Source organism: Hypanus sabinus, chromosome 26 (genome assembly GCF_030144855.1).
Source record: "Hypanus sabinus isolate sHypSab1 chromosome 26, sHypSab1.hap1, whole genome shotgun sequence".
Classification (NCBI taxonomy): domain Eukaryota; kingdom Metazoa; phylum Chordata; class Chondrichthyes; order Myliobatiformes; family Dasyatidae; genus Hypanus; species Hypanus sabinus.
The window spans coordinates 8,439,517-8,452,997 of NC_082731.1; the positions used below are offsets into that span (position 1 = coordinate 8,439,517).

Sequence of the window (13,481 nt, forward strand, 5' to 3'; positions counted from 1 at the left end):
AAATCTTTTAGTATCTTTCTCTTCAGTTAGTCCTGATGAAGGGTCTTGGCCCGAAACGTCGACAGTGCTTCTCCTTATAGATGCTGCCTGGCCTGCTGTGTTCCACCAGCATTTTGTGTGTGTTGTTTCTTTACCTGTCATTTTGAAGATACAGTACTTGAGGACCTTGGCACTAAATTTGAAAATTGGAGTGACACCAGAAATTCATTGTTACATTCAACAATTGGAGGATCTTTGACCAGTTAATATTCAAGCAGTTATCAAAACAAGGGTTGGAGTCATTTTCTAGGGTTATTGTTGTGAGGAACCAACATGGTGGAAAAATTATTCTCCTTCAATCTCAGAAATTAACAGTTTCAAAACAGTGGACAGGTTCAAAAATGGTTTAAAAGCTAGGTGGTTTCAGCATTCACATGGAAACAGACCCAATTATTTGGTTATGTTGTTGATTGGTAGCATGTAAAAGAGAAACAATGGGCAATGCCTGATACCTGGCACAAGCAACATGGAAAGAATCCATTTCTGGAATGCTGAGATTTCAGGAGTGGTGGATGGTATTTAACAAGCATCTGGTATTTAATAGCAGGTGCCACTTAAAACATTGAAATGAGTATTTTTGTAGGAAAAAATACAATAACCATGGCATAAATATACTGTTCTCAAAGAGATGCAGGAACTGGAGTTATGGTGTGCACAAATCACTGAAAGTAGCTAGCAGGCTGAGAAAACAGTTAACATGGTGTAACACCTGTGTAGTGCTTGTCTTATTTGGTGTGACTGATTGCAGCAATCTTGCTGAGAAAATCAAAATACATAGTACTACACTCAGTGTGAGTAGGCCATCAGAAGTCTTGGTATCGAAAAGAGGCAGTGAACAGAAAACATGCACTTATAAAGATTATTTTCTTTATTAAAATAGCAATGTATAAAAAATATTTACATGAGTAAGAGCAACTCAAAATTCCAACATGTTGTCTGGGTTCCAAATCTCAGACATCAAACAACAACCAATTTCCTATTTAGTCAGAATCTGTGAGATTGTGATTCATTAGAATAACGTTTATTACTCCAATTTCTCTATCTAATTAAATCTAGTGTTATTCCCTAGTGTTATCAGCATAGAGTGGAAAGAAAAGGGGAAAATAAATGGAAAGAGTATCGAGAAAGACATGAGGAAAAATATTAAGATCATACACATGGTTGTATCTGTAATATACAGCTCACATATGTGGTGGATGCAGATCCCAAACTGGATAAATATAAAGAAAAAATTGCAGACAGTGGCCTGGTGGTTGGAAGTAGTGGTTGCTCTGGATATGGAACTGATGGGCTGTGACGTGCTGTAACCATTTTATGATTCAATGATAGAGATCCTACTTGGGACACCGGTGCAGATGGCTGGTGTTTGGATGGGGGAAATGGATGAGTTTAACAAAACTACCTCCGGGGCAAATGTAAGGTAGATGGTAAGAAACATACCCCCATAGCAGAGATACTTAAAACCAGAGGGTGTAGATTTATGACAAGATTAGGAAGTATAGAGGGGATTTGAAGAAGAATTCTTTCAACCAGCATGTCTTTGGTAGCTAGCATGAGTAGTGAATATAGAGCAACCCACACAATTTAAATAGTATTAAATAATATTTCAATTTACTTTTATTCATTATCTAAGAATATATAAATTATACAACCTTCAGATTTGTTTGCTTACAGGAAACCACGAAGCAAGAAACCTGAAAGAACTCAATTTAAAAAAGCAATAAAGACTAACACCTGATGCAAAGAGAAAGGGACGAAACGAAGATCAAGCAAACAATAAAAGTGAGCAACAAAATTCCAAACCAAAATGTGTCCTTAGATTTGAATTCCGGAGCAGCCTGGAGCAGGCCCAAGCATCAGTATCAGTCCATCACATCGGTGGGCTCAGAGCACAGTTGCCATGGGCAGTGTTAGTCCGCTCTCGCCTCCAGTCCCAACAGCCAGTCTTTCCAGTAAGTTGTTTAAATTGTCCAAACAGTGTATTGTACCTCATGCGAGGACCTGGGCAACATCACAGTGAAAGGCACTGGGGCTAGAACATGTTGTCCCAGCAACTTGCTCCACTTTAGATAAGTACTTGAATTGCCAAGGCATAGAAAGCAGCAATAGTGTTGATGAGTACTTGTTAACTAACAGGGCAACAAAAAAGACAAGAGTAACTTCAAATGGATCATTTACATTTTGGTAATAAGTAAGTTGTTAGCTGGCACATAAATGAAGGCTAGCTGGGCTTCAACTATTTATAATTTATAGTAGTGTCTTTAAAGAAGAGCACAGAAATCCAGCTTAATGATGAGATCCAAATGGATGGATTAGCAGAAAATGAGGTTGTCAGGAAGAAGCAAATATCTTGCAATATGATATTGATAGATTAAGTGAATGAGGAAGAAATTTGTAAATGAAACATAATTCATGCAAAATTTAGTTTGACAGGAAGAATGAAATTAGAATGAGACTATAACGTTGTGCTGCAATGGGTTCTGGAGTTTTGGTTCATAAAACTAAAAACATCAGCAGAGAGGTAGAAGAGTAATTTGTACAGACCTGTATTGTAAGGGGTATGAGTATAGAGGGATATTTTGAGTTTCCAGGGTTCTGCTGAGATCAGAACAATAGTACTGAGCACAGTTTTGATTTCAATATTTAATAAAGATCAGGCCCAATCACGACAAGGTTCACTTGCTTGATCAATGCAATTAATGTCATTTGGATCATAATCAAATCATAAGATTCCAAGGGAGATCAATGGGTTGGATGCTGAAAGAATGATGTGACAGTGTTTTATAATGAGGGGTTACCCACTAAAAGATTGAACTGCGGAGGGTAGTGGACTCAGTCCAATACATAACATCCCTCACCACCATCGATAGCACTTACAGTACATGAGATGTTGCCTCAAGAGGGCAACATCCGTCATCATTGATACCCCATCACTCTGGCTTTGCCACTTTCTCACATCAGGTAGGAGGTAGCGCAAAATGAAGTTCCATAACACAGCCTTAAATCATTTGGTTTATAAATCAAACTGCACAAACCAAATCTCTACTTTAGCGAAGCAATACTGTGACTATGTTGCACTCCAATGGGCTTTCTTCTAATCATGTTCTTACAAAAATGTGTATAACTTATGTTTGATTCATGTTTTACTTTGAATAGTGTCTGATGGTACATACCACCATAAGCCATTGTAGCAGAGTTATGTTATTCAACCCATCAGGTCTACTCCCCTATTTAACACTGGATGAGTTTTTAATTGAGAAACGACCAACCTTCTCTTTAAATATACCTGGTGACTTGGTCACCACAGCTGTCTGTCGCAATGAATTCCACAGATTCATTACTCTCTGGTTAAAGAAATTCCTCATGTCTGTTCGGATGGGACATCCTTCTATTCTGAGACTGTTCTGTATTTTAGAGTCAGAGAAATACAGCTCAGAAATAGGCCATTCAGTCCATCTAATCCATGCTGAATGCTGGGACTATAGCCCTCTATATCCCTACTATCCAGATCCATGACTCTCCTACTATTGGAAATATCCTCTCCACATCCACTCATATAGGCCTTTCAATATTCCATTGATTTTAATGAGATCCCCAACCTCCACCCCTACTAATTCTTCTAAACTCTAGTCAGTACCGGTCTAGAGCCATTAGATGCTCGTCATATGCTCCTCACTGAACTTGCTCTCCATTTAGAAAACTGTCTGTGTCTTTATTTCTTCTACCAAACTGCATGACCATACATTTCCCCACACAGCATTTCATTTGCCAGTGTTTTTTTACCCATTCTCCCAATCTGTCTAAGCCACCTACAGACTCCCTGGTACTTCAACACTACCTGCCCCTCCACCTATATTTGTACCATTCGCAGACTTGGCCACAAAGCCATTATTTCCATCATCCAGATTATTAACATACAATGGAAAATGTAGCAGACCCAGCACTGACCTTGTGGTACACCATTAGTCATCAGCAGTCAACCAAAAATAGGCCCCTTTATTCACTCTCTGTGCCCTCTGCCAGTCAGCCATTTTTCTATCCATACTTGAATATTCCCTGTAATACCATGGGCTCTTATCTTTTTTAGGAGCCTCGTGTATCTAAATAAATGTACAACACCTTGTGAAAGGCCTTCTGAAAGTCCAAGTAAAGAAGCCCACTCTCTCTCCTTTGACAACCCTGCCTGTTGTTTCCTCAAAGATTTCCAAGAGATTTCTCAGGCAAGATTTCTCCTTAGGGAAGCCATGCTGACTTTGTCCTATTTTATTATGTGCCTACAAGTATTCTAAGACACCATTGTTAATAACTAACACTAACATCTTGCTAACAAATGAATTCAGACTGATTGGCCTTTTATTTCCTGTTATTTGCCTCTCTTCCTTCTTAAAGAATGGAATGACATTTGCAATTCTCTAGACCTCTTCAGCCATTCCAGAATCTAGTGATTCTTGAAAGATCACTGTTAATTCCTACATATTGTCTTCAGCTACCTCTTTCAGAACCCTGTAATGTAGTCCATTTGGTCTATTTGACTTAGCTACATTCAGACCTTTCAGTTTCCTAAGCACTTTCTACTTAGTATTAGTAGGCACACTCACTTCTGCCTTGACACTTGAATTTCTGGTGTGCTACAGGAGCTTTCACAGTAAAGATTGATGCAAAATACTTACTTAGTTCATTAAGAATTTTTTTATTCCTCTTTATTTTGCAATGATCCAAAGTCCATACTTGCTCATCTTTTTACTCATTGTATCATTAAAAAAAAGACGTCTGGTTTCTATGTTTATATTATCGGCTAGTAAACCTCTATACCTCATCTTTTCTTTCCTTTTTATTATAGTTTTCTTATTTTGGTCTTTAAAAGTTTCCCACTAATTTCTGCAGTTTCTTGCAAAAGAGTGTAGTTTTGCTTTTACAACATTTCTGACTTTCCTTGTCAGCCCCAGTTGCGACATCCTCCCATTAGCATGCTGCATCTTCTTTGGGATGAATTGATTCTTTTTCTTCTAAATTACTTCCAGAAACTTTGGCTACCTCCTCTAACTTGCCTCAGTCGTTCCTTTTACTCCACTTCCAATACGTCAGTCTCAAGCAACAGGGTGAATTATATCATATTATGATCACAGCCTCCTAAGGTTTCCTTTACCTTACGTTTCCTAATCAAATTTGGTTCATTACACAACAACCAGTCCAAAATTGCATAAGCTGATGTAAAAAGCAATCTCATAAGCACTCTACAAATTTCTTCTATTGGGAACCAGCACTAACCTGATTTTCCTAATCTACCTAATTTTGAAGTCACCCCAGCCATGTCCGTTGTAACATTGCTCTTTTTACCTGTCTTTTCTAACCCCTATTGTAGTTTATACCTTACATCTTGACTACTGTTTGGAGGCTTGTATATAAGTTTCATCAGTGGCTTATGCTTAGGCCAGGGGTGTCAAACTCATTTTAGGTCACGGGCCGGATTGGGCAAAATGCAGCTTCATGCAGGCCGGATCAGTCGGGCGCGTGCGAACGCAGCTTTCATTGCCTCCGTTTTTTCAGCCTGTTCTCATGTGTCTCAGACTCTGCTGTAACTACAAAGTGTTTCACTTCAGAAATTCCGTTTCTTATGAAGAAGACTGCTGAGCAAGCATTATTTTTATGATTGGTATTAACTTACAACCATAGTCTTCATATCGCCGGGCCATTAATAATTAAAAGAATAGATCCATCTAAAATGATCTCGCGGGCTGGATATAATTGTACGCTGGGCCGGATATGACCCGTGGGCCTTGAGTTTGACACCTATGGCCTAGGCGGTTTCTTAACTCTACCCGCAAGAATTCTGTATCACCTCTTTCTAAGGATTTGTTTTCACTTTTTCCAGTGAAGCTACCCTCTGTCCCCCTGCCTGTCCTTTTGATACAATATGTATCCTGGAATGTTTATCTCCCAGCCATTCTTTCCTGCAGCCATGATTCGGTGATGCCCACAATGTCATACCTGTCAATTTCTAACTATTCTATGGGATCATCTCCCTTATTACATACACAGCATGCATTCAAATATAACACTTCCAGTCCTCTTTTCACAACCCTTCTGTTCAATTTTGTCTCTATATTCCCTGAAGTAAATTATTATCCTTTTCTGAGCTTGATTACTTGTTCTTTATTGTGGAAACTGCCATAACCTCTCGTACACTCTCTTCCCATTTAATTCATTTCTGGTGTTACAAGCTTTTGAACCCACCTCACTACTATTTAGTTTAAAGCCCTATCCGCAGCCCTAGCTATGTGATTCGGCAGGACCCTAGTCCCAGCGTGGTTCAGGTGGAGTCCATCCCCTTGGAATAGCTCTCTCCCTCGCAAATGATAGTGCCCACACCCCATAAATTCAAACCCACTTCTCTCACACCAATCTTTGAGCCTCACAATGAGGCTTAATAACTCTGATCTTAATAACCCTATGCAAACTCACATGTTGTTCAGGTAACAATCCAGAGATTATTATTACATTTTTGGTTCTGCATTTTACTTTCATCCTTAGCTGCACAAATTCCCTCAGCAGAGAACCGTTCCTCATTCTTCCTACATCAATGGTACCCATATAGCCACAACAACCGATTCTTTCCCCTCCCACTCTAAATTTCTTGAAGATCAGGTCAGATGTCCCACATCCCAGCATTCAGGCTTTGGGATTCCTGATCCTTGTAAAAGAGAATTGTGTCTTATTTCAATGACTATCTCGATTGCAACTAAATTTCTCCTCTCCCTCCTTATGAATGAGAACCATGGTGACATGGTTCAGTCATTCATCCAAAGTGGCAATACAGGTGAATAGAGTAGTGTTGAAAGAATTGTCATGCTTGCTTTCAAAAGTAAAGGCATAACTTAATAAAATTAATTGGTTATTTTGCAAGTTTTGAAAACTGTAGCTAAATATCAACCATTTATTCTTCTCCTTTGATGCTGCCTGACCTGCTGAGATCCTCCAGCCCATTGTTTGTGTTGCTCTGAATATCCAGCATCCACAGAATCTCTTGTGTTTATGGTTAGACCACATTTGCTGTATTGTGTACAGTTCAGGTCACCACAGTATAGGAAAAATGTTTGCTGTTGTGTCAGAGAGACTGAATTGCCTGACTGTTTCTGGGGAAAGAAATATGTACATGCTGCTTCGGGGGGGGATAACCTAAAAATGGTTTATGAAATTTTCCAACACATAGATCAGGCCGATAGCCAAAATTTATTTTCCCCTGCTGAGAATATGAAAAATTCTGATTTAAATTTGTGAAAGGAAGGAGTTTTAAAGGGGATCTGAGGGAGAATTATTTTCCACATAGAGGAGGGTTGATATCCGGAATGGCTACCAGACAAGGTAAAGCAATCAGATATAATCATAACTTTAAAGAGACATTTAAAACTGTATTTGAAAAGGAAAAAGTGTGGAGGTTAAAGACAGCCTGTCTTCAGGTTGGAGGACTGTGCATGCATGGGTGGGAACGAGGAACAGGGCTTGTTTCGCTTGTGTTTTTAAAGCATTAATTTACTTCTCCAAGAACTCATAGTTCCTCATTATTCATTTGCATCCTCTTCTGTGAATACAAACTATTTGGTTAAGTACTGTGCCAGTGCTTTGGACCCCATAATTAATTCCATTGTTTCTGACTGTCTGGTACCTACTCTGATGCAGTCTCCACTAATACTGCACTTTGAACCCAACAAGGCCAGACAATTTTCATCATTGATATAGCTATGTAGGTACAGTCTAGATGTGGTGAATGAATTTTAGTTGCTAAATACTCAATTATCATGAAATACAAAATAATAATATTTTTAGGAACAAACGTTCCTGTGTTGTTATAGCTTTAGAATGCAATTGTGTGCCATTCTCTTTAAGCATTGCAGGTAGGTGAAGATATTCTACAATTCCATGAAGTAGGAAGTTTTAGCCTATCAATAATGAAATGAACTTGGTAAGTCACTGGTGTACAGACTTCTGCAAATGCTGGCATGTGATTAGCTGGGCCAAAGGCGGACCTTGCCATGCTGCAGGATTCGCAGTATGACAGATGTATGTGACCTCTTGCATTGTGATGACATAAAATTATTCCAAGTCAATGAGTAGCATTGTTATCAGAGAATTTAACTGTTGATCCAGTGGCTTAAGTAAAAAAAAAATCCTACATTAGTACATGGGAACATTAAGCTTGAATAGTTACTTACATTATTTTAATACCAGAAATACCAGTAATGATAACCTTAAATTCCCCGTTGCAATGACACATTCTATTCATTGATACTGCTGGGCAAGGAATGAAATTATCTGCCTAATTGTGTTTGGCCTGAAAGTGACTCCAAACTGACCAATGAGGTTCCCTCTTACTTATTTTTGCCAATAAATATTTGTCTTATTGGAGAAATCTGCATCTCAAGAATTAGTTAAGAAACAAAGTCCTGTTAACCGGAAGTTGTTCATTTTGAAAGCAGTGTATTAGATGATCCAGACTCTTGTTGAGCTAGTGATATATCAAAACCTCTTTCCTTTGCCTCTAATCTCCTTTCTGTTTCTCCCAGAGAGCCTTAAGTCTTGTGTGGGCCCAAACTAGGAAATGAATGAGTCACCTTTAAGACCATAAATGGACTCGTTGTGTTGTGACAATCTGGTAGTCTTCAGCAGAATATTTTTCTAACATAGATTCCCCTCAAACCAGTGGTTTGATTAAACTCAATTTCACAAGCTGTATTCTCTATCTGCTTAGGCCCCAACAAATTCAACTTTGTAATTATTCCTGCTTCTGCCTCTTTCCCTAGCAGCTTGTTCCACATGCCCAACACCCTCTGTGTGAATAAGTTACTCTCTGATATCTTCTGATTTATCTGTAGCTCTAACTCTTGTTGATCATTGTGAGATTTATGATAAAATCAGTTGAGATTAGTGTCATCTGCACAATTAGAACAAAGCGTCCAGTTCAGTGCAATGTGAGCTGCGACCATAGTGTTGCTAAACTTCAGCGGTGACAGGGTTTGGCTGGTTGGTTAAACAAATGAATGATTGAAGGGAATCAGCTGTTCTTGAAACTGTGAATGGTGGCCTTCAGGCTTCTGTACTCCCTGTTTGATGGCAGAAGGTAAAAAATGACATGACCTGGGTGGGTGGTATCTTAGATGACTCATATTGTATTCTTGAGCTCTTGTAGATACTACAGATGATGGGAAGGGATATGACCATGATGTGTTGCGCAAGTATCCATTACTTTCTACATACATCCCACCAAAATAATGACACCATTTTTTCCCCTAAAGAAGAGTATTCATGGATATTCTTCTTCAATACTGAAGTAGTGCAATCTTTGACAAGCAATGCAATATTTCCTTCTCTCCTCTACACCCTGTCCTGCTTGGGTAGTCTTTACCCTAGTATATTGAATTGCCAACCCCACCCCTTTTAAGTGATGACAACATCATAGAACCTGGTGTTAAATAAATTTTCATGTTCATCTACTATACTTGTTTTACAGTTTTTGTTAAAATAGATTACAGACCTTTTTTGTTTGATTGGATTTACGATTATATGATTATAACAAATCTGAGCCTCGTTCACCTGCCAGCTCAGCTAACTCCTTCCCCAACAACACAACCACACGTCTGAGCAGGAATGGAGAGAGAAGAGACTGAAGATGCTGGAATCTGAAGCAAGGGACAAACTGGTGGAGGAGCTCAGTGAGACGATCTCTGATTGTTCAATATTCTCTTTCAGAATATTCTGCAGCCACACCCAGATGGGAGAACACCTAATTTCCACACATCATGCGGGAGCAGCTGAGCCAAGTTATTGTGGCATTTTCATTTAGTAACCTAAAATAAAGGGATAATGTAAAGACACGAGGGTCTCATTTTACACTCAGCACAACTTACTACAATCACAGGTCCCTGCCTTTGGGGAATCAAAGCTTTAAAGATATTCACAAATCAACCTTTTCATCGACGTCTACATCCAAGACTGTGGTTTCATAGCCAACCGTTCCATCTACTCAAAATGTTCTGTTGGCTGAATTTGTTTGATTTCAGTTGAAAATGTTACAATTGCAATTGGAACACAGAACACAGAACAGAGCCACACAGGGTGTTCAGCCCATGATGTCTGTGCTGAATATGATGCCAAATTAAATAAAGATATTGAACACAGAACACTGCAGCACAGAAACAGCTCTTTTGGGTCATCTGGTCCATACACAACCATTAATCTGTCTAGTCCTATTGAATTGAGCCCAGACCATAGCCCTCTACACCCCTCCCATCCATGCATCTATCCAAATTTTTCTTAAGTGTTGAAATCAATGTGGCATTCAGCTCATTCAACACTCTCACCACCCCGAGTGAATAAATTCTGCCTTAGGTTCCGCTTAAATATTTCACCTTTCACCTTTAACTGATAACCTCTAGGTATAACCTGTTTATACCTGGAATAATTTTGTACACCACTTTGAACCACCCCCCAACCTTTTACCCTCTAGGCAATAAAATAATAGCCAATTTAATGTTTCTTTATAATTCAGGTCCTCAAGCACCCTAAATCTCTCATCAAGGCCTCTTCACCTAGCCTATCCTACCAATATGTACATAGAACATAGAATAGTACAGCACATTTCAGGCCCTTCAACCCACAATGTTGTGCTGACCCTCAAACCCTGCCTCCCATATAACCCCCTACCTTAAATTCCTCTATATACCCGTCTAGTAGTCTCCTAAATTTCACTAGTGTATCTGCCTCCACCACTGACTCAGGCAGTGCATTCCATGCACCAACCACTCTCTGAGTGAAAAACCTTCCTCTAATATCCCCCTTGAACTTCCCTCCCCTTACCTTAAAGCCATGTCCTCTTGTACTGAGCAGTGGTGCCCTGGGGAAGAGGCGCTGGCTGTTCACTCTGTCTATTCCTCTTAATATCTTGTACCAAGACAGCTGGCTGCTCACTGTCTAGAATGTTGTGGCCTGATCTGAGACATCCATAACCTGGCACCTGGGAGGTAACATACCATCTAAGTGTTTCTATCGTATTCACAGAATCTCATCTCTATTCCTTTCCCTAGTGCCAGACAGAGGCTGTAAGGAGAGAGTTAATTGAGTTTTCTCCATGGTATATGCTAAAATAAAATGCAAGTCTGTTAAAGAAAGTGCTGTGAGCTGGGAGTGGGTCTGTTTTGAAGAAGTACAAGAGAATCCTGGATTCATACATGGAGCTAAGAAAAATAGAGGGCTATGGGTAAGCCTAGGTAGTTGTAAGGTAACAACATGTTTGGCACAGCTTTGTGGGCTGAAGGGCCTGTATTGTGCCATAGTGTGGTGAATTACATATACCTGTCTGGACACGCCCCCTGCTGACTGCTCCTGTGGTTCCTCCCATAGACCCCTGTGTAAAGGCGATTGAGGCCTGAGCCCGGCCTCCAGGATGTAGTATGGTGGTCACTCACTGCTTGTTCCTTCTTCCAGTCAATAAAAGCTGATATCTTGCCTTTACATCTCAGAGTGAGTTATTGATGGTGCATCACATAGGTTTTCTGTATTTATGTTTCTAGAATCAGTCCATTGCAAAGTGTAGAGAAGCTTCAGAGTCTCTGCAGGTCCATTGCCAGAGCAGTAGAAGATGGTTAAGTAGATATTTTTTTGACAGGAAGGCGAGGTCATTGTTCAGATGGAGGTACAGGTACCAAATGCATGGAAAAATACCAGTGTAAGCGGTCTTGAAGGGTATAAAAAGGGCACCTTCTTGGTGCTAGAGGAGAGAGTTCTGTCCTAGGCTTGGTCACAGCAGCTGACCCTAGTAATAATATAGAGAACAGCACGTAGAGAGAGTCAGAGTATGTCAAATTGGAGGGAGGGAGGGAGGGAGGGAGGGAGAGAGAGAGAGAGAGAGAGAGAGAGAGAGAGAGAGAGAGAGAGAGAGAGAGAGAGAGAGAGAGACTTTATGGAAGCATTTCACAGATCAGCTTGTTCAGTGAATGATAAGTATTATTCTGATTTCTGTACTGCTACTACTACAGACATTTGCTTTTTTTCTTTCTGTATTGCATTTGTGCTTGTTCTAATAAAGTGTTTTCTTGTGGACTTGAACATGTGTACTGTCTCCTTTTCTTTGCAAATACTTTGAGCTGAAACAAGGAAGAACACATAATATTAAAATAATTTTCATTTACAGTGCCAGAGATCTGGTTGCTGTGGCTACCTCAGTAGGTCATCCACCTCAACTGTATCCAGGGGAACAGCCACAGGAATGCTCTGTACAGGTTGCCCATTTCTTTTTTTCTCCTGACAGTCACACAGTCACCTGCCTCCTGCAACCGAGAGGAGACTATTTCCCTGTAGCTCCTATCGGTAAATTCTTAATTTTTCCATATGAGCTAAATGTCATTGAGCTGCAGCTACTGTTCCTTAAAATTTTCTCTGAAGAGCTGCAGCTTTGTGCACTTGATGCAGGTGTTGTTATCCAGGAGGCTCGGAATTCCCACTTCTCACACAAAGTATACAACAAAGCCCCTGGAGACATTTCACTGCACTAACTATGCCCTAAGAGATGAGAAATCAAGAATAAACAAGAAAAAGAAATTTACTAGATACTTATCTCGACCAAGCCTGACCTCACCTAATTCTGATGAAGAAAGCCAAAGCCTCCTCACACTAACAGTGGCCACTCGATTTGCCCCTGCCTTATTTTTATTCACCCTTGCTAATGAATCCCATTCACTGACTGGGTGAAATTCTTATTATACAAGAACAAGACACTAGATTCAATACAATTTTCATTTAAGCGGTGAGATTATCCATAATGCAAATTCTATGCCAGTAACAAATCAGTTGGCACAAGAAAGGCCTGATACTGCAGACACCCAACATCCCGCATAAGGTAGTAAGCTAAAATCAACTGAATCACAAGCAGAACTAATTTGATCATAATGGCAAGATGCGATAAGATGAAGGGTAGATAAGATAAGGGTATATTTGAATGTTTGCTTCCCAATCACATATTTCTTTTTGAATAATGCAAACCTAAATGCAGTTACTCACTGTCAGATTCCAGGACCATGTCAGAAAAGGTTGGCATCAATGAAGGTCTCCTTCTTCCATAGCAAGTCTCTGCATGTCCTTCCCACATGACAAGATGTCTGTGTCTGCTCAAAGGAAGGGCTATGTAATTGATACAAATACTTCCTACCATCTCATTACACCTGAAACACAACAAAGCATCTGTTAATATCAGTTTTTCAGTGTTTTAAAATCATTCTGGTTCTGTCATTTTCTTCCCATTTAAACACATTGGTTGGTCTTGCAATTCTGCTAATACCCAGACAATGTCAGCATTTAATGTAGGTGCAGGGTACACAGTATTGCCTTTAAAGTTTGAAACAGTTCCAGGTGTTTTTCACGAAGAGTCACATCTGAGTCCTTCAGCAGATTGT

At 39.7% G+C, this 13,481-nt stretch overlaps 1 long non-coding RNA gene across 1 annotated transcript; it reads left to right on the forward strand.

Moving 5' to 3' along the window:
• Positions 1–1,829: 1,829 nt before the first annotated feature.
• LOC132381821 (uncharacterized) lies at positions 1,830–12,138 on the forward strand. The gene is made up of 2 exons (XR_009508125.1): positions 1,830–1,991; positions 9,784–12,138. It is a non-coding gene; the product is annotated as an uncharacterized LOC132381821 (long non-coding RNA).
• Positions 12,139–13,481: the final 1,343 nt, after the last annotated feature.